This window comes from Saccopteryx bilineata, chromosome 10 (assembly GCF_036850765.1).
Source record: "Saccopteryx bilineata isolate mSacBil1 chromosome 10, mSacBil1_pri_phased_curated, whole genome shotgun sequence".
Classification (NCBI taxonomy): Eukaryota; Metazoa; Chordata; class Mammalia; order Chiroptera; family Emballonuridae; genus Saccopteryx; species Saccopteryx bilineata.
The window spans coordinates 65,907,272-65,934,828 of NC_089499.1; the positions used below are offsets into that span (position 1 = coordinate 65,907,272).

General features: G+C 40.9%; 1 protein-coding gene across 13 annotated transcripts in view; it reads left to right on the top strand.

The window, feature by feature from the left end:
* FOXP1 (forkhead box P1) overlaps nt 1–27,557 on the top strand; it is a 671,570-nt gene that overhangs the window by 214,376 nt on the left and 429,637 nt on the right. For 11 of the 13 annotated variants that reach the window (XR_010727343.1, XM_066245805.1, XM_066245816.1 and 8 more), the window contains one exon: nt 25,967–26,056. The exons of 1 other annotated variant lie outside the window; for it this stretch is intronic. The gene's annotated coding sequence lies outside the window, so the exon portion shown is untranslated. Of the gene's footprint in view, nt 1–9,672; nt 9,691–25,966; nt 26,057–27,557 lie in introns of those variants that run through there. One more of the 13 variants, XM_066245810.1, reaches the window with a different exon arrangement.

Consider the following 27,557-nt stretch of genomic DNA (forward strand, 5'->3'; position numbering starts at 1 on the left):
TATTTGCCTGCTCTGAATTTGCCCTTGGATGGCTTTCAACATACATGACAACCTCCAAATGGCTTAACTTGTCCTGTCTTCTCTGTTATCTTTTTCTTCTCATTTCTCTGCTTTTGTTACCTGCTTATATTTCTTAAAAACAGTAATTTAGCTTTCTCTTTCTGTTTGCTATCTCCTTGCAGGCTGGCTCCTGGGGCCCTGCTTTCCAGTTCTCAAGCCACCCATCACAAATAAGCTGCTGACTGGCAAAATGGTCTTTTCACCTGTGCAAATGCACAGACACTGCCCCCCCCCCCGCCACCCCGCAATGTAGCAACAACTAAGACTACTGGGCATAGAGAGACATACTCAGGTTTGAGTCCAGTTGTGGCCTTGCCCAGCAGGCTCAATTCTTCGCTTCTGCTCTCTGCCCAACCCAAGTAGGCTGTGTCTTGAGTTGCACAGAGGACTTCAAAGTACAGGCCCTAAACGCCAGCATTTTCTCAATGATAAAAGTATTTTCTTATACTAGGCCAACAGTCTCTCTCCTCTGAATCCTGAGCAAACCCCCCAAATCTCAACCTTATGAATACCTAGTTTCTAGAAATATTGACAGAATTTTCTTTGTGGGTTTTCCTCTTTCTCCTTTCTCTTTCTCCTTCTTCTTCTCCTCCTCCTCTCCTCCTCTTCTTCCTCCTCCTTCTTCTTCTTCATTTCTCCTCCTTCTCCTTCCTTTTCTTCTTCTTTTGGCTCATTTAATCTTCCTTGTAAAGTTTACCACTTCATATGCTATATTTAAAGCAACTCTTCTATGATAATGAATTTTCTCCGTTACCCCGGAAATTACGGAGGTTAATTACATAGTTAAATGGTGCTTTTTGATACAGGTTTGCCTTCAGTGAGGCCCTTGAAGCTGGCTTCACCCACCGCTATCTTATAATCAGGCAGTTCCTGATGTTACTTTGCAGTTTGCACAGTGCTGGGCCAGGTCTGGAATTACAAAAACTCTGAAAAATGTTTATCCACTTTGAAACACACACTTATTGGTTATTTCACACATTCTCATACCCTGTAAATGTATAAATTCTATTTATCACCAGAGCAGTTATTCCCAAAGCCGAGGGTCCTAGAATCCCAGGGTTTTAGGAAATAGAGGAGTGGAGTTTTTCAGTATTAAAGTTAGAGTGAATTTGGTTGTGGCTAACAGAACGTGCAGGTTGGGCAGGTTTGCACAGCGCACTGGCCAGGCCTTCTTTGGGACACTGCAGAAGAGCCCTGACCCACCCTGCTCTCAGCTCAGTTTTCCATGGAGTGGCCATCTGCAGACTGGCCCTGTTTGCCATCATTGGAGGGGTCCTGGCAACTGCTGGGTTATAGATTTCCTTGAACATGACAAACAGAAAAGAGGAAAAGGACTCTTAAAATTTTCAGAAAAAAAATCCCTGGAACTGTAATTGAACTGGTTTCCAGCACATTGTACCATCCTGATGGCCAGGGAGCCGGGGTGTGTTAATTGCAGCTCCTTAGTGATCTTTTCCACCACTGCAGTGGGCTGATCAGCCTTCACTACCTGCCTAGTGGCACTACTTGGGAGGGGTTTGGAGGAAAGCACACGATGGATGTACTTCACATGTGCACTTCATTGAGCTGGGGTGTTTTGTTTTTTTTAATGTTTCAAAAGGACTAGAGTTAATACATTCATTTGCATGAGATAAGTCTTCTGGGGTTAACCAAACTATGAAGTTCCTTGGCTTTCAGCCATAAATATTTCAATCTGTGAGCTCTGATTGGCAATTTGGTAAATATTCTACGTGAGATAATATTTAACAAATAAGTATTACCTAGTAGAGTCTTCTGGAACTCAGTGTCTGTGTTGGTTGGCATGCTTAGGATTCAATAATAGTAGTTCATTGTGGTTTTAAAAAAAAGGAGGACCTTCTCTCAGGCTTCTGAGTCAATAGTAGATAAAACTAATGGTAATTCATCTAAGAAGTGATGACCAGCTGAAATACTGTGCAGATGTGAAAAAAATAACATTCATTTGTACTAGTCTTATTTCCAAAATTTAAAATTCAGCATTTCAAGGCTTTTTTTAAAAAAAAGATAGGGTAAAATTTTAAGTTTTACAAGCATTTTGTAAAAACACTAATCATATGGAAAGAAAAAGATGATGAATTTTAACACCACTACAGTAGTGTCTATGACTCAACAACAGAAATTGTTGTTAGTGCAACCTGCAAAAAACAATTCTGTCTGGGGGCAAACTGTTTAGTCGAGAGGCCGCCGAAGAGGTGCGTATCCAATTAGAGGAGTGAGAGGCACACAATGATGTAAGATTGTTTCGCAAAAGGAAATTTCTAAAAATATAGTCAGACAGTTGAGGAAACTTTGTTGTTAGACAATAAACTTTACACATATCAAGCATTGAGGAGTGTAAGGGTTGGCAATGGTAATGTGAACTTACTCTAAGATGCGGGAAGCCTTTTGTGCCCAGTGCATTTTGGGAACTTTTCCATCAGAGTGAAGATATGTAAACCTGCTTCAGTCATACTGGGTATGTTGTCGGCACAAAGTAGTGTTTGGTGTGAAGCACTTGGCCTAGACTCATGCAGAGTCCCTTGGTTTCTTGCTGTTGTCTTACCTGACTCACACAGTGTTGGTTGTTTTGGACTGACTGTCTCACTGATTGCCAGACTGGGAGTTCTTGGCCAGTGTGTCAGGGTCTTGTGGAGGTGAAGTCAGAACCTTGTGGAGAGGGTGGCCAACCTGATGTTCTTGGGTAGCCTGCCTGCCCTCCTGCCCACTCGGGGTCCACCCTTCAGACTCCGCCCTGACCTCAGAAGGCCGATTGCCGTGTCCATCTGTCTTATTTACACAGCCTTCAGTCTGTGTCCCACCCCTCCCTGCCTGTGCTGTCTCCTTGGTTTATTACTTCACTTGATCTTAGCCAAAAGGCTGAGAAGCAATTGGTTTAATACTTTTCAAACTTCACCATTCCCAGGCGTTCTTCATAATTTTGCTTTTGTTTTGCCTGATTTTGATCTAAATACTACCCATACTTTATTTGTTTCTATTTCTCCTTAAGTCCCCTGATTTGTTAGAATGTAAATCGGTTTATTTAAAAAGGGAGATTTTACATTATCCCTCAAAATAAGAAGTAGTGTCAGGTGCCAGAGCTCCATGGTAACTTAATACTATGAAGGCACAATGATGGTATACATAGGAGCTGCCACACTGGTTTTGTAAAGGACCAGGAACTAAATATTTCAGCTACTCAGACCATACAGTTTTTCTTGCTACTCACCTTTTCCATTGTAAGCCCAAATAAGAAAAAAAATAATACATAAATGAATGGGTGGCAGGCTGTGTCTCAATAAACTTTACTTATGGATAGAGAAATCTTTTTTCATGTCACGAAATATCCTTCTTTTTTATTTTTTTCCCCTCAACATTTAAAAACAGAGAATCATCCTTGGCTCATGGGCTCTACAAAAGTCAGCAGCAGCCAAGTGTGCCCACAGTCATAACATGCTCACCCCTGATAGAAATCTCTCTCTGTATATTGTGGCCTACTTCTGTCTAAGGCATTGAGCTGGGGAGGTGCTTTTTTTGTCGATGTTCTTGGTAAAAGTGGACGTTAGCATGTACTAGGTGTCAGAGCAGCACCCAGATGAGGCTCTGTCCTTGATGTAATTAGAAGGGTTGGAATGGATTTGGAGAGAGAACAGCTTTCTAATATGCAGCTCAATGTGGTTTAGTTTGTCTGCACCATCTAAAACCATCAGAGGTTTTGCGTCTAGAACTCTAGTAATGTGGCCTTTGTCTATTTGTTCGATCCAGTCCTCCTCACCACACAGACGACATGAGAATCGAGATACAAACAGCACATGAACGAAGGGAGGATTTTCAACCCAAAGCTGGGAACCGCCAAGATCAGTGATGAGGAGGAGGGGATGAAAGAGTGTCTGTTTTTGAGGAGGGAGTAAATATCTGAAAGAAGAAGAGAACTTCTGAGATGAGAAGTTGGCAAAAAGTTGACTATTTTTTTTAGCCAATCCATTATCCTCATTCAAGTTTCTAATAACATCACAGGGTGTGGTGCCCACTCCGCTCTCTCCATGGCGGCTGCCATGGTGTTTGTGCCTTGCCTCACTGTGTCCCAGACGCTTGCAACGTTAGCAGTCCCCCTCCTCTGGCAAAAGGACCAAGTCAGTGACCCAGGATAGTGTCTCTCTACCCGACTACTTTCTGTCCCTTTGTGGTGGTAAATTCAGTGCTAAACCTCAGATATAAGCTTTGTTCTTGGCCTGCATTGATTCAACTTTGTGTACAATTTGGACAGAAATCCTTGAGTTATTTCTTGACAAAATTCTGTATTGGACAACCAAGACCAGTGTGGCTTCATCTCAAACTAGAAGTCTTGGGGATACAAGAATTTAGATGTTAACAATGTTTTTGTTTTGTTTTATAATATTCAAAAATTACCAAATTCTGGGGAAACATTTGTATGTAGCACTCATAAGGTGTTGTAATTCTTACTATAACCTGAAAAATAATCAGTCTTCACGTTGTCAGCACAGAAAATGATTTTTATTTCAAAACAAGTTTCTTAAAACCAAGTTGTTTTCAGCCCTGGCCGGTTGGCTCAGTGGTAGAGTGTCGGCCTGGCGTGCAGAAGTCCCGGGTTCGATTCCCGACCAGGACACACAGGAGAAGCGCCCATCTGCTTCTCCACCCCTCCCCTTCTCCTTCCTCTCTGTCTCTCTCTTCCCCTCCCGCAGCGAGGCTCCATTGGAGCAAAGATGGCCCGGGCGCTGGGGATGGCTCCTTGGCCTCTGCCCCAGGCGCTAGAGTGGCTCTGGTCTTGACAGAGCGACACCCCGGATGGGCAGAGCATCGCCCCCTGGTGGGCAGAGCGTCGCCCCCTGGTGGGCGTGCCAGTTAGATCCTGGTCAGGCGCATGCGGGAGTCTGTCTGACTGTCTCTCCCCATTTCCAGCTTCAGAAAAATACAAAAAACAAAAAACAAAAAAAAAAACAAAAAAAACAAGTTGTTTTCTCAAGTTGCTTTACTGTCCAGTGTCAAGGTGAACCAGGAAATCCGACACCAGGAGTTTTAGCTGATATGTGCTAAAGTGTGGTCCTTAGTTGTTGAGTAATTACTCAAGTTAGAAAGAGATCTGTTTCAAATCTGGCCACGCTACTTGGTAACTTTGTGACCTTGGGGAAGTTATCTAATCTTTCAAAGCCTCAGTTTTCTCTGTGAAGATGGAGGTGAAGAGGCACCAACCTCACTGTAGGAACTGAAAATACAGATGTTCCTCAAGTTGCAATGGGGTTACATCCCTAATAAACTAAAAATATCGTTCAGTTCAGAAGCATTTTGAATGCCCAACCTACTACACATCGTAGCTTAGCCCAGCCCACCTTAAGTGTGCTCAGAACACTCACCTTTGCCTTAGGTGGGCAAAATCATCTAACAAGAACCTATATTATGATGCTCAGCACCACAAGAGTATTGCCAGCCTGTGAAAAGATCAAAATTCAAAATCTGAAGTAAGGTTTCTATTGAATGAATATTGCTGTGGCACCACTGTAAAGTCCAAAACTCATGAAGTCGAGCCATCATAAATCAGGGACTGTCTGTATTTCAATTTATTAGATGCTTTGGGGTAAGTGGGATTATGCCAAGATAGTTCTGAATACAGTGCATGGTATGTAAAAATAATATCCCTATGCGATATTTATATACCTAATTAAATAAAAAGCATTTCAAATTATTATTGTTTTTCTGGATGCCTAAACTGGAGTTAAACATACAGTAGAAGACATTTAACTCAGGAGTCAATAATACTTTAAGTATCCGTCTCATTTTCCACAGTTTTTGATGTCTAGATTAAAATAATTTTCTATTATGTAAAAAAGCAGTATACGTGTAGTTCATAAAAGACCAGAATTTGGGTAACTTGAGTCTTTGTGGGCACCGAAAACTTTTAAAATTGCTTAAACCCAGGAAACATTGACTCACACGTTTTAACACCTTAACATTAATTTATTTGCACCTGCTCACCCGTTTGCCAGTTAGTTTTTTTTCAATTTTTATTAATTTTGAGAATGAGAAAGGATGAGGAGCCTATTCTACATTTGTCTCACTTTCAAATTTCTATACATGAAAGATGAATAAATGTGACAGATGTTGTTAGATACTTCTTTGCCTCCTTTCCTTCCCGACGCGTCACCTCTCTCAGTTTCTTGTATCAGCTTCTGCATCTGGAGAATGGATGTGACCTGAAACGTCACCCTAGGATTTCATGTGATGAAAGCAGACCACAATGTGATGCCATTGAAGGGTCAAGAGGAAACGATTGAAAGAAAATTAAACCAAGGACTAATTTGTATAAAGTATAGGATGTTGAAGATGGTGGTGGTGTTTTCCTTGAGCCCTCTTTTGGGGTAAAGCAAATTCTAAATACAACTGACTACTTAAGCTCTTTTGGGTGCATAGTGTCACAAGTTCCAGGTTGGTGTTTTTACAAACAGCTAACCAGAATTTGGAACCAGACCTCTTTCTTTTACAACTTGGGTTCTTACTTAACAACTCACACCACTATTGCTGTGGAACATATTAACCAGTATGGCTGGCATTTGAAGGTACAAGTTTTAAGACATGAGTCACAACTATAAGTACTAAAGGGAACATATCATTCAAATATTCTCTGTATATTGATTTGTTGGGGCCAAAGGACATATCTCATTCCAAAGAAAACAAATTATGTAGTACAGTAGCTTTTGGGATCTCTGTCATCATGCCAGTTAGCTGCTTCTCTGGGCCTAGTTTACTTATCTACAAGATGTAATTAATCTTACCTCAGTGGTTTGTGAGGACAAAATGGTCAAACCAATGTGAAGCAGTTTTGTGACAGTTTGTAACATTACATAGGGCATGCATGCCATCTCATGTAGTCTTTGAAATTACATAAATAAGTAAGTGCTTGTGAACTCATCCCACTAAGCTCACCCAGGAGCAGGCTGACTTTCCTTTGTTCTTTGAATGGTCCGTGCAGTGTTTGAGTACCAGAAATTTTAGCTTGCAGTGCATGAGTCTTGTGTCAGACCCCCAGCTCGTGTCCCTTTTTTGTCTCCTGTCCCTTCTGTAAATAGATTTAGCATCTTTTCAAATTTTGAGAGGTAAAAGAAAATAATAATAATGAAATTTATTTTGAAAAGTTCCTGTTCCAGGGGCCGTGGAACCTGTGTCCAGGCTGCTCTTCCAGAAGGCCTTTCCTGCTAGGACATTCCAGCCGTGTTTTTGTCAACAGCAGGAGCAGAGATTTCTTCATCCTGGTCCTCTAATGACATCATTATTACTTCCAAATGTGAAATCAAAGTATTTTAGTTGGAGAAACCATTTCATTTTCTCAGCATGTTTCAGTCTAGAATGTCTCCTTGTACGTTTTATTCTTTACTTGGGGATACAGCCAAGTTCTCAGACATAGAACATTCAGGACTTATTTTGAGAATAATAAGCGCTAAGAATTCACTTGAAGTTGTCTTTTAGTTTGCTTCTTTCTAGATTTTTATATCTCCCAAGGTATAATATGCTATATGGAAATATAAAAACAAATGTATATATGATTAAATGATACTGAAATCATATGCCATTTCTTTCCCATGTCACAGGGTTTAGTATGTCTGAATTTCAGCTGTTTCTTTCCTCAGGTCAACTTGTGTCTTCCTCTGAATTTGTCTGAGTTGAAGAATTAAGAAAAAAAACCCGTGGGGATTTCCTTAACCTCCAAATTATGAGGGCCCCTGGCCAGTTCCCCACTTCTCCTGCAGTTACCCACCACCTCTTGTATATGTGTATGCATGTGTGTGCATGCATGCTCATGTGCGCATGCACACATGTGTGTACTTGTGCATGTGTGTGTGAACAAATTTAGAGGTAATAGCTTTCCCTAGGTCAGGTAACTGTTGAGTCTTTTCCTCTCAGTCTTACGGTAGTTCTGGGTTAACTAATTATATACTTTGGGCATTTGACTCTCGACATGGCTGGAGGTTTTGCAGAGCATATTAGCCAGGAGATCATTTTGCTTTGAGTGAAGGACCAGATGGCATTCTTGTTTAACATGTTAACCTTTGAATATGAAAATGACCTGTAGACATAGGAAAACCAGAGTAAAAGAATAGTGAAGCCAACTTTGATATCAGTCTCTGTGCAGGGAATACCTGGGCAGCCTGTGCTGTGTTTAGTATCTCCAGCTCTTTAAAATTGGCAAGTAGATAATGCTACTTTCAGGTTATGATACTTGACAATAGCCTGTTAGTTAGATAGTTATGCACTAATAACTTCTCAGCTTTTTGCTACTTGCTATATAATTTTGGGGTTCAGGTACTCCTTGAGTTCATTTTTTTGACAGGTATATACTTTAAGAAATGAAAAGGCTAAATAAAATATTTCCACAAGAGACAGTTGTCTTAATAGCATATGTACAAAAATACTTTGGTTTTTTAGTGGAAGTTACTCCAATATAACCCTTTTTGGATGTTGCCTACTAAGAAAGCATTATAGAAATGGATGTCAACCAAGGGAGATTCATTTATTCCATACGTTTTCTAAATTTCAAGAGATGTACACCATCAATATTTTTTCTTAATTGAACAGTTTGTTGAACAGACGGGTGCTTTAATTATGGTGGTCTAAATTTACACACATTACAGTGGTATTTTGCTACATTAATTACCTTACTTGTCAAGAGTAACAGGTAATTATTACATCAACTCGCTCTCCTGCCGTACATGGAAAAATAACTTTATTTGAATAGTTACAATAAATAAAGAGTATAGCCACCACACACCATGGCTTCTGATAAAGGATGGCCGTGCTCGTGGTGTTGGTTTTATGATGAACAGGGCAGAGGTGGGCACACCCTTCGTGTCTGTGCATCCGAGATGCAAGTCCAGAAACATCCACAGACTTGGAGGGCGTGTGGCCTGGGAAGGAACCGGAGTCGCCTGAGCCAGTTACACCTCCTCACAGTGTGTTTCGGCTTGGGGGGCATTTCTGAGACCACTCAGCAAGTAAATTACTGTCTGAACCATAATTGGCACAGATTTCATCCCACCAGGCTGCTAAAAAGCTTAGTGCATTTTAATAATTTTTAGAAAATAATTATAGAAAAGTCATTTGGTATGGGACACTTTGAATATTTGTTCACGCCCTCTCCCAGTGCTCTGGCTGCCTGGGAAGAGTGTTTACTGTCACTCTGAACTGCCAGGGGCGACTCAAGTCACTTGATTGCCTTTCCAGTGGCTAGCATCAGCTTTCATGGTAAGTGTGTTAAAATTCTATTTTAACAATTTTTTTGTAAAGGCGTGAGCATTTTTGAGCATATAGGATGCCCCTGCAAAACTATGCAGCATTCCCTGTCCTGGTTGCCATATAGCATGGAAGGGATTTTGTTAGCTTTTAGGTGTGGTATGGAGCACACACAGTGATGTAATAGAAGCAGGCTCTGTTCAAAGACTTTGTCCCCTTTATAGTCAAACACCTGTGACACATTTACAAACTGTGGTTAACATATGTGACTTAAAACTGGTTTTTCAGAGTTGTCCACGGTAGAGGAGCTCAGCTTGCAAACTCTAGGACCTGCTTTCCCTCACACCTGGCAGGAGCAGAGGGACATTAGAAGTTCAGGACGTCAAGGGTTAGGTAGGCTACAACCTTGCAGAAATTATATGAAATGGTTTGTGCAGCCTAAGGTGGGCCTCTTGGAGGTATTCTACTGTACAGGGTCGAATACCTTCCAGCCCTCACCCCGCCTCAGTGCTGATGCCTAAAAGCCTGGCAGAGCTGCATCACTCCGGTGACATCAGTCTTGTCACATGCCATGGCAAATCACTCTGGGTTCTGTAACTAGTTACAATATAGCTTATAGTTATAGGAGTTTCCTTTTTATTAGTTTTTAAATTGAGTCACAGCACAGGATAATTTGCTCTGGTCATTCATTCATCCAGCACATGGCATCCCTACTGTGTGACAGCCGAGTGCTGTAAATAGAGCTGAGACAGATCCCGCTCAAATAAAGGGACGCCAAGAGAGTAAATGGAAATGAAGGAGCAATATAGACACACAATGAAAACGCATGAAGCGTATAGTATATGGCACACATTGGGAAGGCCACTTAGGTAGTTCAGTCAGGAAAGCCTTCATGTAGAAGATGGCTTTTGAATTCAGATCTAAAGGTTAAGAATGAGCTCCATCAGCACGGAGCTGGAGGAAGAACTTCCCAGTCAGAGGAGTGATGAGGGCTGAGCCTCTCAGTCAGGAATGACAGTATGCTGTGGGGGAAAGAAAGACCCATGTGGCTATAAGTGGTTAGTGGGAACAGGGCAGGTGGGTGAGGATAGCATGGGAGGGGCTGGAGACATGAGGAGGACCCTGCATAACAAGGCTGAAAACTGGGTCTTAATCTGACAGCTGTAAGGCACTCAGAGGTAGCCACTTATGATTCAGGTGTCAGAGTAAACACCATGGACGGCTGCTGGAGAACAGGGTTTCCCGAGAATGGACATTCTAGGGAGCGAGGATAAGGCACTGGTCCCCTGAGGTAGGGCACGAAACCCGGAAAGAGGCCATGCCCGGACAGAGCAGCTGGTCCTGGTTAGGAAAAGAGGCTTCTCATGGGCACAGCAGTAGAGGAGTGGGAGCAGTGCCTGGAGCACTGGCCCCGTGAGCCGCCGCCTGAGCCCGCAGCAGCAGCAGTGGCACCTCGTAGAAATGGATGTTTCTGGCCTCACCCCAACCTTCCTGACTCAGCAATGCGGGGATAGAGCCCAGTGGTCCTGCTGTAACAAGCTTTCCCGGTGGTTCTGGTAAGCACACAATTCTGAGAACCCCTTCATGAGATACTAGTGTCATAAAGGACCCACTGTTGTCACTCCATAGACCAGGGCACTCCGCTAAGTCGCTAAGTGGTGATCCAGTGCTGATGGAAACCTGATTTCTTGATCTGATATGAGTGCTCTTTCCTCACGTGTTTATGGAGTTAAAGAATACAATAAACTCACTTTCTGTTTTTGAGGGATAATTATGATATTTATGAAAGAGAAGGTGGGCGAACTTTTAAGAGGGAATAGTGCTGTGATCTGTGACTTCAAACTGCCTTGTTTCTCTTGCTACTGTTTTCTTCTGGAACTTAGAAAAGCAATTTTAGTGTGAACAGCCCACTCCTTTCTCCCTGTCAGTGGTAGAAAAGCAAGGGTTTGTGTTCATTTGCACCATGGAAACACTTAGCAGAGGATAAGGACATTCTTTCATTTCTGTATTACTCAATATATTTGGCCTTATTGGGGTTTGGAAGTCCCAATGTTCCCAAGTTAAGTTTTAAAAGTCATTGTAGAAGGCAGAAGATTGATTACTTTCAGTCTGGTGTTTCTGTTTGCTCGTATCTTTCTGATCAAAAGTAGCGCTGGAGACTTCGCCACTGGAGAACCCAAGCATTGTGGTCCTGACCCTCCACCCAGTGCATCTGCCTGGCTAAGCCCTGCTCACCTTTACTGTCCGAGGCTTACAGGTTATTTCTCCCATGAAGCCTGTTCTGACCGCCTGTGCTAGGTCGCATCTCTGGATCACTGCATGTGCTTGAGCAGGTGTTGCACGAGGCCACAGGCCTTGTCAGTCCCGATTCCTAGCTGTTCTCAGCTTCAAACACAATGTCTGGCCTACCATACGGACTGAAGAAGTAACTGTCCAATGCGTGCTTTTACTTTTTATTTTTTTTCAATTACAGTTTACATTCAATATTATTTTGTATTAGTTTCAGGTGTATAGCATAGTGGTTAGATAACCATACACTTCACAAAGTGTTCCCCTTGATATTTCTAGGGCCCATCTGGCATACTGTACATAGTTATTACAATATTATTAACTGTATTCCCTTTGTTGTACTTTACATCCCTGTGACTAATTTGTAACTACCAATCTGTACTTCCTACCCCTTCCCTTTTTCACCCAGCCCCCTGACCCTCCTCCTCTCTGGCAACCTATTCTCTGTATATATGACTCTTGTTTCATTTTTATTTGTTCATTTATTTTGTTTTTTAGATTCCATATGTAAGTGAGATCATATGCTATTTGTCAATGTCTGACTTCTTTCACTTAGCATAATAACCTCTAGGTCCCTCCACGCTTTTGCAATGATTTCACTCTTTCTTCTGGCTGAGCAGTAGGCCATTGTATATATGTACTGCAGCTCTTTTTATCCACGTGTCTGGTAGTGGGTACTTGGGTTGCTTCCATATCTTGGCTATTGTAATGCTTCAGTTAACACAGGGCTGCATATATACTTTTAAATTAATGTTTTACATCCTTGTGACCATCCCTTTACTTTCAGTCTCTGTGTGTCTTTGGATCTGAAGTGAGTCTCTTGTAGACAGATATGTAAGGGTCTTATTTTTTTAATCCATTCAGCTACCCTGTATCTTTTTTTAAACCTAAGAGTTCCCCCCAATAGAAATATTAAAAAAAATTAGTTATAGTTTACATTCAGTATTATTTTGTATTTGTTTCAGATGTATAAGCATAGTAATTATTAGATAATTATATACTTTACAAAGTATATATGTCTTTTGATTGGAGCATTTAATTCATTTTCATTTAAAGTAATTGTTGGTAGATGTGTAATTATCATCATTTTATTATTCATATTTTTTTCTTTTTCTTATAGAATATCCTTTAAAATTTCTTGTAATACTGGTTTGATCGTGGTGAACTCATTAGCTTTTTCTTTCCTTTTTCTTTTCTTTTTTTTTTTTTTTTTGTGGCAGGGACAAAGAGAGTCAGAAAGAGGGACAGATAGGGACAGACAGGAAGGGAGAGAAATGAAAAACATCAATTCTTTGTTGAGGTTCCTTAGTTGTTCATTGATTGATTTTTCATATGTGCCTTGATGGGGGGGTCTACAATAGACAGAGTGACCCCTTGCTCAAGCCAGCGACCTTGGGCTCAATCTGGTGAGCCTTGCTCAAACCAGATGAGCCTGCGCTCAAGCTGGCAACCTCGGGGTCTCGAACCTGGGTCCTCCACATCCCAGTCCAGCGCTCTATCCACTGCGCCACCACCTGGCCAGGCTCATTTAGCTTTTTCTTGTCTGGAAAGTTCATTATCTGTTCTTTGTTTCTAAATGATAGCTTTGCTGTGCAGAGTAATTTTGGTTGTAGGTCCTAGCTTTTTATCACTTTTAATATTCTGTGCCAATTTCTTCTGACCTGCAAAGTTTTTGTTGAGAAATCAGCTGACAGTCTTATAGGAGCTCCCTTGTAAATAGTTGTTTTTCTCTTGCTGCTTTTAGGACTCTCTGCTTGCTTTGAACCTTTGAGTAGTGAGTTGTTTTCATGCTCACTGACCCCCCAGGAGTGAGTGTTTTTCAAAAAATGAAATTAGTTCAAGTTCCAGTTTTATTAACTTAAAATCATGTCTGTTTGATAACCAATTTATGGAAACAAGAAGAACATACATTTCCCTTTTTTAATGTTGCCTTACACATTTTTAAAATAAATTGATCGTATTCTGGATGGTCAGGAGGTGCAAGATCGTGCATGAACGTTCATACTACTCAAAGGATTATTAACCTTTGGCATTTTAATTCTGATGTGTGGGGTGTGAGCCTCTTTAGATTCATCTTGTTTGGGACTTTCTGCTTCCTGAATTTGTATTTCTATTTTCTTGGCAGATTAGGGAAATTTTCTGTCAGTATATGTTCAAATAAAATTTCAATTTCTTGCTCTCTCTCTTCTTCTGGTGCCTCTGTAATGCAGATATTGTTATGCTTGATGTTGTCCCAGAGGTCCCTTAAATTATTTTCATTTTCTTTGATTTTTTTTCATTTTGCTGTTCTAACTGGGTGTTTTCTGCTACCTTATTTTCCAAATAGCTGATTTGATCCTCTGAATCATTTAATCTACTATTGATTTCCTTTAATGTATTCTTCATTTCAGTTATTGTATTTTTCATTTCTGATTTTTTTAGTTTTCTCTATATATTGTTATGTTTCCTACCTCTTTGCTGAAGTTCTCATTGAGATAACTGAACATATTTATAATCAATGCTTTGCCTCTGTATCTTGTAGATTCCTGTTTCCATTTAGTTTAGTTTTTATTTTTTCTGGAGTTTTTGTTTTGGTTTTTCATTTGGGACATGTTTCTTTGTCTCCTCATTTTGGCTGCTTACTTATGTTTGTTTCTATGTATTAGGTAGAACTGTTATGTCTTATGAGCTCTGTAGAGTGGCCTTATGTAGTAGGTATTCTGAGGGGCCCAGTGGTACAGTCTTCCTGGTTACCTGAGCCAGATGCTCCAGGCGTGTCCCTTGTGTGGGTTGTGTGTGTCCTCTTGTTGTAGTTGATCCTTGATTGCTATGTTGGCATATCAATGGGAAGGGTTGACCTCCCATTCTTCCCCACGCTTATTTGTTGTGAGGACTGGCCATGACTAGAATGGAGGAGCTGTTGTGCAGGTGCTGACCCTATGGAGCAAGAGTTACCTTAGTGGGTCTCTGGAGCCTGTCAAGTTTGTGCTTTGAGTTTGTTGTTTGTGGAAGTGGTTGAATGGTGGTGCTTCTTTGTGATCTGAAGCTGCCCACTGGTTGTGCTGGCTCTGCGGCCTCTTAGAAGGTACAGGCCCAGATTAGCTGCTGCCTGTGTTCTGCTTGGTGACACCTGATAGGAGCTACAAGGTGATCAGCAGATGGTTGCTACTTGTGCTGGGCTTGGAGGTGCTTGGGAGAGGCTGAGCTGTGAACTGAGGTTGGCCACTACTAGTGCCCAGCTTGGAGCCACTTATCAAGTGTACAGGGTATGCTGAGGTCAGATGCTGCTTGTTTGGGATTTGTGAATATTTGAGAGATTTTAGGAAAGTCAACAGGATGAACCTAGATAGGCCATTTGTCTGGAAAAGCTACTGGAAGCAGCTTGGGTGGGCCTGCAAGTTGGTAGGGTAGATTCTCAGGGTATCATCAGGGTGGGGTGAATGGTGTCAGCCAGGTTCACGGAAACTCAGACTTGGTGCCAACCTGCACCTACAGTGGTAGAGCTCAGCAAAGGAACAATGACTTCTGCCTGCACTTCTGCATGGATGGAAGATGTCTCTCTAGCCCTTGCCTTGACACCAGCCAAGTCAGTTCCTCCCTGTGTGTCCCTGATGCCTTCTGAGCTGCCCCAGAGCTGGCGTTCAGAGGGAGTGAATCCAAGTAAACCCCGCAAGGGATTTTTAGAGGAACTTCCTGGGACTCCAGCACAATCACAATCCCAGCTCGTTTTCACAGCAAGAACTCATGGGAACTTTTCTTCCAAGCACTGGAACCCTGGGCTGGAAGGCCTGGTGGAAGGCTGGGACCTCTCACTCCTCAGGGGGAACCTCTGCCACTGAGATCTCCCTTTCCATTTTTATCTACCACATGTGGGTGTGGGATCCACATGTTTACATCTCTGCCAACCCCTCCCCCACCAATATCCATGTGACTTCTTTTTTGTGTTCTTAGTTATAGGTTTTCTGTTCAGCTAGATGTCATGTGGTTCTGAATGATGGTTGTTCTGTAGTTGAGTTGCAATTTTGATGTGGTTATGGCAGGTGTCAAGTTCAGTGTTTACCTATCTACCATCTTGACTGGAAACCATATAAAGTAAACCTTTTTTAAAAATTGATTTGAGAAAAAGAGAGACACATAGATTTTTTGGTTCCATTACCTATTCTTTTTTTTTTTTTTTTTTTTTAGCAAGAGACAGGGACAGACAGACAGGAAGGGAGAGAGATGAGAAGCATCAATTTTTCGTTGCTACACCTTAGTTGTTCATCGATTGTTTTCTCACATGTGCCTTAGCTGGGGGGCTACAGCTGAGTCAGTGACCCCTTGCTCAAGCCAGTGACCTCGGGCTCAAGCCAGTGACCATGGGGTCGTGTCTATGATCTCATGCTCAAGCCAGCGATCCCTGCACTCAAGCTGGTGTGCCCACACTCAAGCCGGATGAGCCCACACTCAAGCCAGAGACCTAGGGGTTTTAAACCTGGGTCCCCTGCATCCCAGGCCATGTTCTATCCACTGCGCCACTGCCTGATCAGACTATTTGTGCATTCATTGATTGATTCTTGTATTCAATATATGCCCTGACCAGGGATTAAACCCGCAACCTTCATGTGTCAGGACAATACGCTAATCAACTGAGCTACTTAGCTAGAGTCCATGTGAGATAAATCTTAATGAAGGCTATAATCAGATGTAAACTGTATCATTCAGGGTATATTGAGTTAACTGTTGTGACTGGTATGTCACAAATTTTCATAGCTTAACATTATGAAGTTATACATGGTCTCCTTTTATGTCATTGTGTACCTGGTGAACCTTCACTATCTTGTATTTGTCACAGGAAACTTCGGGTCTTCTTGGTTTCAGGGGAAGAGGGGGAACAGGGAGCACAGATGACTTTTGTGTCCAAACACAGGCTTGGAAGTGGTGTACCTGCTCCTGCTCACATCCACTGATGGGAAAGCAATCACTTAGTCCCAAACTAAATGGCAGGGAAATTGGGCAATGTAATTTTGTGTACCCGGGAAGAATAAAATGAAATGGAATTAGTTATAATGTGATTGTCCTGAACAATATATTGTTAAATTGGTTTTAGTCACTGAGGTTTGATCAAAATGAAGCATAGCACCTCCTGTTTTTGCAACCTGCTCATCAATAAATAAATACCTCTGTTCTCCAAGAGATCAAGAAGAATGATAATGCTGAGAGGCCCTTGGTTTGCCTTTCACGAGTAGGGTGTCTCCTATTGAAATCCCACGAAGCAGCCCATCTTCCTCTGGGTTTGGGCAGAACGACTTGCTGATGAGCCAGCTGTGACTTGCCTTCCTTCTACCATAAAATGAAGAATTTTAGCTTGAGTAGTGAATTAGACTGACTCCACACGGATTTTCTTTTATGTGGCGGGACCTGTTTGTTTTTTGCAGTTGGCCCTATTTTTCGCTTCTACTTTTGGAGTTGACAGGTTTGGAGAAAAGAGTTCAGTGATAATGAGGACTAACTAAACCTTCCTACTTGGCATTTTCAGGGACTGGCAGAGGACCTGTGGCTAATTGTTATATCTTAAAAAGAAACTGAAGTTGCTTTTAAGGCTTTAATTTTTGTATGTGTATACTAATTTCAGTTTATTTGTATCTAGAAGACAATATTGAAAGTTTCTCATGATACGTTAAATGGAGTAAAACGTATAATAATCTTACTTTATGATGCCCTATCTTTTTAAAATATATATTATTTTCCCACCATCTTGTTGACCAGGGTCATTCACAGAAAGGAGTTGGAATCTTCATCTTCTCAGTGGTCTCCCTTTCTACTCCCTGCCCAGCTCAGTACAGAAGCTCGTAGATAAGCTTGGCAGAGCCGGTGGAGATGTGTAGTTGAACTAGAGGCTGAAGAGATCTGTAGTCACCAGATCGTGAGGACTATGGAAGGGCCAAGGGAAAGGTTTTCCTCTCTATCCTAACAGTGCTGAGGGGAGCCACCAAAAGTATGTAAGCCAGGAATAGTGTGTGCAGGGTAGATGTGTGTGTGTGTGTGTGTGTGTGAGAGAGAGAGAGAGAGAGAGAGAGAGAGAGAGAGAGAAAGAGAATTATTTATTGATGGAGAGAGAGAAAACAGTGATGACTGATGATCACATTTGTTGTGTCTTTTTTGGCTTTTGGAAAAAAGCCTCCATAGAAAAAGAGTTAGTGTGAAGACAGCAAGGTGCCCATCTCCCAGCAGACATAACAGGTCTCCTCCCTCCTTCTACTCGGAAGTTACCTGTCAGTCAGAAGTTTATCATTCCAGCTTTAAAGCAGGCAGTGCATTTTGGGTAAATATTTGTGAAATGCCAAGCTTCGTGATTAAGATGTATTTTGTTTTAAATGACTCAGAATTGGTTTAAATTATTAAAAGACAAATTATGTGTGCCATCATAGAAAAAGGAAAGAGGAGAAAGTATAATTTTACATTAAGCTGTAATCTGTAAGCAGTCAGCCTTTTAAAATTACTTAATTTTTAAAGGCTTGAAATATAAAATTTTAATTTATGAAATCTCATTTATATTACTTTTTAAAAAGTAAGGTGGACAATTCAGTTGCTTCAAGGAATGTTACTTGAGTGCATAAGACAGTATTGTGTTTGAGACATGACAGATAACAGGGATCTCTGCTCTCCAGACACTTCTGGTCTGAAAGAAGAGCTATCAAAAGCCGTTAATAGATGAGTATACAATAAGTATCTTTTTCTTGAAGTTCGGATAACTTATTCAGAAATATTTTAGAAATTGGTTTGTTTTAGAAAATTAAAACATAAAACATTCTAAAGAAAAATATCACCTAATTTTTTTCTCTCCATGGTCAACACTATTAAATTTTTTTCTGTTCTTTTTTTTTTTTCCATAGTTAGAAACTGGGAGGCAGTCAGACTCCCACATGTGCCCAACTGGGATCCACCTGGCATGCCCACCAGGGAGCGATGCTCTGCCCATCTGGAGCGTTGGTCCGTTGCCGCTGGAGCCATTCCAGCCCCTGAGGTGGAGGCCATGGAGCCATTCTCAGCGCCCGGGCCAACTTTGCTCCAGTGGAGCCTTGGCTGTGGGAGGGGAAGAGAGAGACAGAGAGGAAGGAGAGGGGGAGGGGTGAAGAAGCAGATGGGTACTTTTCCTGTGTGCCTTGGCCAGGAGTCGAACCCAGGACTTCCACATGCTAGGCCAACACTTTACCACTGAGCCAACCGGCCAGGGCCTTTTTTCTGTTCTTTATTGACATACAGTTTTATGCAGTTGAGGGTCTGTTGTAGACACGATTTTCTATCTTGCTTATGTTATGTCACATTGTACCGAGCATTTGTACATATTTGCCCATTGTTTTTAATGACTACAAAATATTCCTTTGTCACACTGGACTATCATTTACTTGCTTTTCTTCTGTTTGTTTTACAAGTAAACAGACCAATTTTATTTATTTATTTTCAATAAGTTTAGATCTTTGAGGGGTACAGCATCCCACGGATTCTGTGTTTAGTGGCCTTAGCAGGAAGGTTGCTTTGGAATTTGGCACCAACCATCTACTGTTTCCCAGAGCACGAGTGACCTGTTCCCAGATGACTCTGGTGTTGTACACTTTGCTGCTGGGAGTTGACGTGTTGTTCTCTGCTTTGTACACATAAGCACATCTCTTGCCTAGAGAATTCAGTTTCATCTCAAGCATAAGCACCTTCAACTCTAAGAAGAGCTGTGTGCTCCCTCTGGTTCTGGAGACCCGCTTATAGCCAGTAAAAATGGCCTTGACCGCAGCCTTGTGGACATGTGTGCCGTGGTAGAAGTCCCGTTACCACAGCCTCCTCAGGCTCCAAAATGGAGGCAAAGCACTTTCTGTTCTGTTTTGATTGATATTGTAGGCAAAACAGATTCATAATATGTATCCATTTTATGTCTCAAATCATCTTGTACACTTAACTATTATAATACACATTCATGGGAAACTGAGGTTTTTATTTTTTTATTTTTTTACAGAGACAGAGAGTCAGAGAGAGGGATAGATAGGGACAGACAGACAGAAACAGAGAGAGATGAGAAGCATAAGTCATTAGTTTTTTGTGCAATACCTTAGTTGTTCATTGATTGCTTTCTCATATGTGCCTTGACCACGGGCCTTCAGCAGACCGAGTAACCCCTTGCTCGAGCCAGCAACCTTGGGTTCAAGCTGGTGAGCCTTGCTCAAACCAGATGAACCCTTGCTCAAGCTGGCGACCTCGGGTCTCGAACCTGGGTCCTCCGCATCCCAGTCCGACGCTCTATCCACTGCGCCACCGCCTGGTCAGGCAAACTGAGGTTTTTAAAAACCATGTCTCTGTGGTTATATGTCTCTGAACTTTGCCATCTCCCAGAAAAGTGAACTAAAACCTTGTTACAACAACTTCCCATTTTTGAGAAAATAATAGGAGCATATATCCGTTTCATTATTTCTGGCACAGTCTATCATTGGACACATAGCTCCTACTCTGAAACTGGTTCACAGAAAACATCCTCTGAGCCCGAGAATGCTGTCCTGTTCTTGTTTGAGAAGATTTCATACCTGACTGAGAAACTTTTAGAAGTGATCATTTCTTGTCTCTAGCATTCAGCGACATTTCAATCTACATATTATTTAGTTTGCTTTTCTCCCCCCCAAATAAGGCCTTAATATAAACTCACTGGAAAATAACTGTTACCTACATAACCTTAACACAGGCACTTGACAATGAGTGCTGAGAAAAAACATTATTATTATTATTATTATTTTTGGTACAATAATAGTTTTTGGTTTTCTGTTCAAAATGGCATGGGCTACCTTTAAGTGCTTTATGTGGACCAATAAGCTCTTTGAAAGGCAGCATGATTTAGGGGAAGAATTGAGTGGTGGGGTTAGACCTCAGCTGGAGATTGAATGTGGCCGACCATGTATAAGGTCTACCGGAAAGTTCTGTCCGTTTTTGGAATTAAAACAAAATACAAACTTTTCTTGCCGACAATAAACTTTATCAATAATATAATTGCCATTATTATTAATGATTTCTTGCCAGCGTGAGGGCAATTGTATATCCCATTTTGATGCGAAAAATTAAACCAGTGCTTGTTTGAGATCTCCTTCATTTTTGAATTTTTTGTCCTTTAAAAAATTTTGTAAGGACAAAAACAAGTGATAGTCGGAGGGTGCTAAGTCCAGGGAATATGGTGGATGTGACAGACATGCTTCTGTAGCATTTCTTCCTGTTGAAATTCGTAAAAATTACAGTGGCATAAATGAACTTTATCAGTAGCCATAGGTACACTATCGCTTCACACATAAGACTAACATGAATCAACTTTGTTTTAGTTAATTTGCTACATCAGTATGTATACATTAAATGATAAAAATAGAGAGGCACACATGCGCCAAATAAACGTGCCTACGTGTCGAAACTTGTTGTGATAGAAACGGACAGAACTTTCCGGTAGACCTTATATCTTTTGAAGCTTTGGCAAATTCAGGCTACTTTCCCTGGACATCAGCAATCCACTCCTGACAATCAAATATTCTGGGTGAAAATGCTAATTTTTCACCTAGATCGAAATTCATTATTGTACATGTCAAGTGCAAAACCAGCCATCAGTTTTCTAAAGTAGAAATTGGCAAATTGTGGCCATCAGGCCAAATCTGGGCCACTGCCAATTTTTGTAAATACAGTTTTATCAGAACACAATACCCATTTGTTAACTTATCACCTATGGTTGCTTCCTGATACAATGACAGAGTTGAGGAGTTGTAGTAGAGAACATATGACTGCAATGTCTAAAATATTCAGGGCCTGCCCCTTTATAGAAACAGTTTTCCACCCTATTCTAAAATATAGAACTAAAGTATAGCAAAATACTTAATATATAGTCAACACCATCCCATTAAGAATGTAAATATACAAAACATCAATTACTCAAAAATTAAAATGGTTTAAAAATACTTTTTTTTTTCTTCAAATGTGGCCTTTTAAAATCAATAACATCTGAGACACATTCCTGTTGTTGCTGGTTTTCAAAACCTCTATGAGGTTCTGATATTCTACTAATTGTATTGTAACATCACACATTTTTATTGAAAAGATTGTATTAACTTTTGGAGAATGCCGTAGACTTTTTTTTTTAATAAATAATTTTATTTTTTTAATGGGGTGACATCAATAAATCAGGATACATATATTCAAAGATAACAAGTCCAGGTTATCTTGTCGTTCAATTATGTTGCATACCCATCACCCAGAGTTTTTTTTATTAGTAACTGCCAAAAATGTTTGATTTAGAAACGAACATTTCCTATAAAATTTGGGTATTAAAAGCCAAAAGACATTCAACTGGGAAAATATCAACTGGATGTATGTTTGACAGAATTTGCTTGTATTTCCCTTATTAGAAACTCAGTATTCTCCTTCATAAAGTGGGACTCAGAGCAGCTCACAGGGGCAGGTGCAGATTAAGTGGGGAAAGATGCACTTCACACATTTGGGGATACATTTGTTGTCGATTCTTTCTTTCTTTTTTTTAATTTTTTTTACCCTTGGCTTATTTAGAGGAGCAGATAATCACAACTACAAGTACCTTCAGGAATTTTTCTAGATTCACGGTGTTTCTGCATATGTAGGGAGGCCTGGAGATTTAAGTGTAACTTTCGAGCCAGAGAGAATTGAGAAGGGCCTGTGATGTGGTAAGGGATGCTGGCGGTTGTAATGGACGGACGTTCCTGAGTCTGAGAGGCTTCCTGCAGTGCAGGTTTATCCCCCGGGCTCCTCACAGTCGGCTGCTGTGGAGTAGGGGTGGTGGCTCTGCTCATGAGGGGTTTCAGGGGCCTGCGGTTAGTCCATCCGGTGACTACACGTTCTGCAGGAACTAGGACTTGTCCGCCGGACCTCTGCGCCCAAAATCAAGGGTAGAAAAGAGGGAATTAGAGATGGTTCAGGAGGCTTCCGGGTCAGAATGAAAGTAGCATACTCACTTCCAGGACTCAGTCACAAGGCCCCACCTCTGCAAGGGAGGCTAGGAAATGCATCCCAGCTGTGTGCTCAGGAAAAAGAAATGGATTTGAGGAGCTAGGCTCTGACACGGGCCTACCATCTCTTGTATTGTTATGGACGACAAATGTTTAGCATACATAAATTGCACAGAGATGCCAATAATCTGAAAACCTCTCTGTAATATACCCATGGAAATAGCATTTGGAGATGGTAGTGCTGGATTGGGACAATTAATTTGTATACTTGTGTAAATATACGTTAACAGCTAGTTTGAGATCTGAACCTGCTTCCCACATGCTATTTGATGTGCAATTCACATATTTTGGCATTCTAAATATCACATATATGGTATAGGGAGTTCAGAAATATGTACTTTAGAAATTTTGCTTGCAGTCACATTTTTATTCTTAAAGTGGTCTATGTAGACTCATACTTATTTTCTGTTCTTTAAAATCAGAAGTCATCCACAGTACTGAGTAGAATTCTTTTATTAATTGTGGCAGATAGAACATTTGTTCAAATACAACCACTATTATTTAATTCAAAGTGCACATTTTACAATAAATTGCATCAGAAGCTTTTTCAATTTTTCCATTCCTCTAGTAGATCTAAGTGTACCTTTTAAAGTTATTTATTCTATATTATCATTATATGAATATTTTAGGATTATAATTAGCATAAAATAAAGGCAAAATTTATTATGCCAAAACAGAAATTTAACGTAGAAAGAACTTGATTGCAAGTTTTAGTGGAAATAAGATGTATAAGAAGATATTAAAGAATACTTAAAAAAACTCAGTAGTGCAGTTTTACAATATATTTGGAAGCACAATTGCATCTAGTGATGTTTGTAAAGATCATATCTGAGATAGTGTCATCAAAGATCAAACATTTGTAAGGTTTAAAAAGTGGTTCCCAGGGTTAAGGGAAGGGGAAAGGGAGGGACAAATATATGGTGATGGAAAATGAGTTGACTTTGGATGATGAGTATACAACACAGTCAACAGTTCAAATGCTATAGAGATGTTTACCTGTAACCTCTGTACTCTTATTGATCAATGTCACCTTGCTAAATTTAATTTTCTAAATAAAATTTTTTAAAAAAGAAAACACATGGCACAAAGCAAAGAAAGAAAAGCACATTTAAACAAACTAACTCTAAATAATCTTTATTGAGCATCATAAAGTTAGTGTCATTTCTCTGAGCTGGATGCTGCTCTTGACTATTTTGTAATCCAGCGGCCTCACTCAGAAGTCAGGATTTTCCATGTACATATGTGATTAAAAGTACTACTTTCACTTTACTTGGTACTCATGGCATTTCCTGCCACCTGTCAGTTTGTCCTTGACAATATTTGAGATAAAAAACCAAAGTTGACCTGGAGAGGATGGTTTTCCAATCAGCTATTCCAATTTTCCCCTAGTGTTTCTTGTTATATTAAAATTCAAATTCTTGAAACACATTTTAATTAGTGACCATATTAGACAATCGTATGCTAAGCGTTGGTTAGTATGTTGAAAATAAACATGAGAATTCTCATTAATGCCACTGTCTGAATAATTAGTTGAGGATCGTGGACCAAGCAGCAATAAAAGCAAGTTGGCTTCTCCTGGGAGCTACAGGCTGACAGGCACATCTTGGTCATTAGTGTGCCCCACCAATACTGTCATGTTACAGTGTCACATTAGCTAGTGCCCCTTTCAGAGAGAAGCCAAACCTACAAATTATCCTCCACATCCCTGGAAACCATGTTTGTGAAACCTGTGATTGAGTGTGAGTAAATTATTAATGTGGCTCATAAATTAGATAGTTTACAGGCTTGTAACATTTCACAAGTAGATAATAAAGGGTAAAAACTGTTCTAGTTTGCTTTGTGCTGGTGATCCACTGATTTTTCCTTGAGGAGCCCACAGCTGACAATTATTTTGTTAAGAGGAGCGGAAACATGGAGTGTTAGAGCAAATGTTTGGAGAACGTAGTCTGACAGGAAGCAAGTGTGAGCCCACTGGAAACGGTGGGACGCCCCTTGCCCCCTCCTTGCTCTGAGAGCACACGATAACGGCCTCTTGCCTGTGGTGGTGGTTGCTCATCAATGAGTTCATTGATTATGTTTGAACAAGTACACCCTTTGCCAATTGAAATTACCTTTAAAAATACTTTTGATGCATTTTATATCATATTCTTCAGCTGCTATGCTGAAGATGAACAATGCTTACACATCATGTCAAATCCAGGTCAAAATGAAGAGTCTTAAGCCGTAATATATTTGGCAAACAGTTTATACTCACATAGACAACTGATACCAAGAAATCATAACATGGACCAGTCTTGCCAGAGTCCATCTCATACCAAGAAGAGGCACTTACACGGAGCACCACCTCTTAACCCTCTTCTGAGCTCTGGCAGACAGTGACGGAGTTTTCAGAGATACGAGACTATTCAAATCATAAAATTTCATACACTTTTTCAGTTTCAGCTTGTCTGTCTGACTGGATTAGAAAACATGTACATTCATGGAATTTTATGTACATCTACTGTTGAAAGAGAATAACGCACACTGACACACTGAAGAGCCCCTGCCTCCTACTCATTCTGTAGTTCCATGTCCCCATGTTCCCTTCTGCCATCTCAAGGACTGCAGAGGTGGCAGTATCTTTCAAGGACTTGTGCAGAAAAGGCCTGGCATGCAAAAGCTTTCTGAAACTATTTGAGGACGAGTTGACTTATCTTTTAGCAACTTCAACATGTGGGATTGGATTTGGTAAATATTCTAATAACTAAGCCACATGAGCCCACAGCCTTAGCCTGAGCACACACACACAGGCTGACTATTTCCAAGAGTAGGCTGTGTCACACTTCCTCCTATATGTATTTTAGATACAATTACAAGAAAAATTGTCAACTGTGGCGAGCAAGATTTTGCACATGTGTGTGCATGTTCATTTCCTCTCACCATTCTACTGGGTCCCCTGAGTGACTAAAAGACCAGACCCCCAAGCAGAATCATCGTTTGAACTCGTGGATAACCTGCCTTGATTTCTCAGGATGACATGACATTGTCATTATGAAAATTCATCCTAAAGAAATAAGATGATGGAAGTTCAAAGCACCAAACTTTCCAAGTGAGCAACAGTGCCTTCAAGAGTGGTGGTTGCACTTGGCCATATAACGGTTCACACATTTCTAGCGCACTGTAATGCTGAACTCGGATTAGGAGAAGGTGACATGCTGATTTCAGAAGGGAAAGAACAAAATACATGCTTAGTTGCAACCGTTGTATATGTATAACATGTATTGTACATATTGTATGTATTCATTATCACTCACATTTGTATACCTATGAATACCATTGTGAAGCATCATGATCAGCCCCATTCACTTAGCCTTTGTTCTTTCTGTTGTCAGTGTCCCTCTGCATGTTGCTGTCCTGTGGCACTATGCACACCTCCAACCAGTGACCTCCAGGCCTTTTATGGCTGTGAGACACATTAAAAGGTAAGCGACAAACAACACTAACATTGTGTTCTTCTTAAAATTGCCACCCGCCTTTGCAGGTGACATAGTAGTGGATATGGGAGTTGCTAGCACAATAAAGGGAAGCTCTATTATCAGACACAGATTGCTAAGCCAGCAGGAATAGGTTTTCTGTGCTCCATGATAGCCCTATGGCTTTTAAGAGCAAGAACCATAACCTGGATCATATCTGTGCAGAGTTGATCTGATGCAGGGTTGGCAGACTGTCTGCAAAGGGGCAGACAGTTTTGGTTGCAACTGGTCAGCTCTGCTGATGCAGCACAGAAGTAGCTATGGACAGTGTATAAGCAAGTGGGCATGACTGTTCCAGCAAAACTTTATTTACAAAAACAAGCCATGGGCCCTATTTGGTCCAAAGGCTGTAGTTTGCTAACCCTTGATCTAATGCATTGAAGGGGGACCTGTCGCCTGCAAACAAGTTACTGTACTGGAACAGTCCCTCTGTTCTTCAGCAAAACATTAATCAAGAAAAAATGAAAAATTTAAAAATACTCACCCTTAGTACCACATGGGATATATCTGTAAGCCTGAGACACGATGTAATGTATGTGAAACTCCTTCCACAGTCGTTCCGGTTCACCTAGTGGAGGGTGTGCGCTCACTGGCCTCTTTAATCACACTGGCCTTTCATGAGCTACGTGAGTGTGGGGAGAGCTCTTTTGTTTTCTGAGTACTGTGGCTTGTCTGTACGTTCCTTCTGTTTTACAGTTATGGACAAGCTGCTGAAATGTCTTTCTAGTATCAAATATGGATGAAGGGATCAACGGGTAGATTTTGGCAAGCTAAAGATCAAATGCCAATGAAGAGCAATTAAATTTCCTTTAATCATCAGAATCTGAGAGTGTTTTAAGATATTCCACCTTTAATATAGGTCTTAATAAATAATAATGCTTTCGATGTCTGCAAGTATGTTTGAATTTCAGAAGTCTTACATGTTAAAACATAGAGACAAGCTCAGGAAATGCGCTCCTCTGGAATAGCTGTAATGATGAGGGAAAAGCGTACTTAAACAAATAGCTTGGTGAATAGGTTAATCAGATTCCCAATTCATGAATTTTCTAGTTATTTCTTTTACAAAAATAGTAATATTGTTTTTAGATATGTTTTTATTATTATGTCACTTAAGAATAGTTTTCTAGTAATGGAAATATCAGTCAAAACAAGTGGTTGTGTATCGGGGGTCTTGGAAGATGTCTGGTGGGGACAGGACAGTCTGTGCCTTCTTCCTGTCCTGGCTGCTGACTCGAGTATGGCTTTCCATTCAAGGACCACGTTACAGCTGCCGTCTCTTTAGCCATTGCCTCTGCGCCCGGGAAGGAAGGCACAGAGCAGGGGACAGCAATGTGGTCCTCCCCCCAAGGCAGGCTTTTTTAAAGAACTTTCCCTCCTAAGGAGCATTCCCCAAAGTCTTCCTCAGGGGCTTCTGCTTACATCTTTTTGCCACTCCTAACATGAGGGCGTT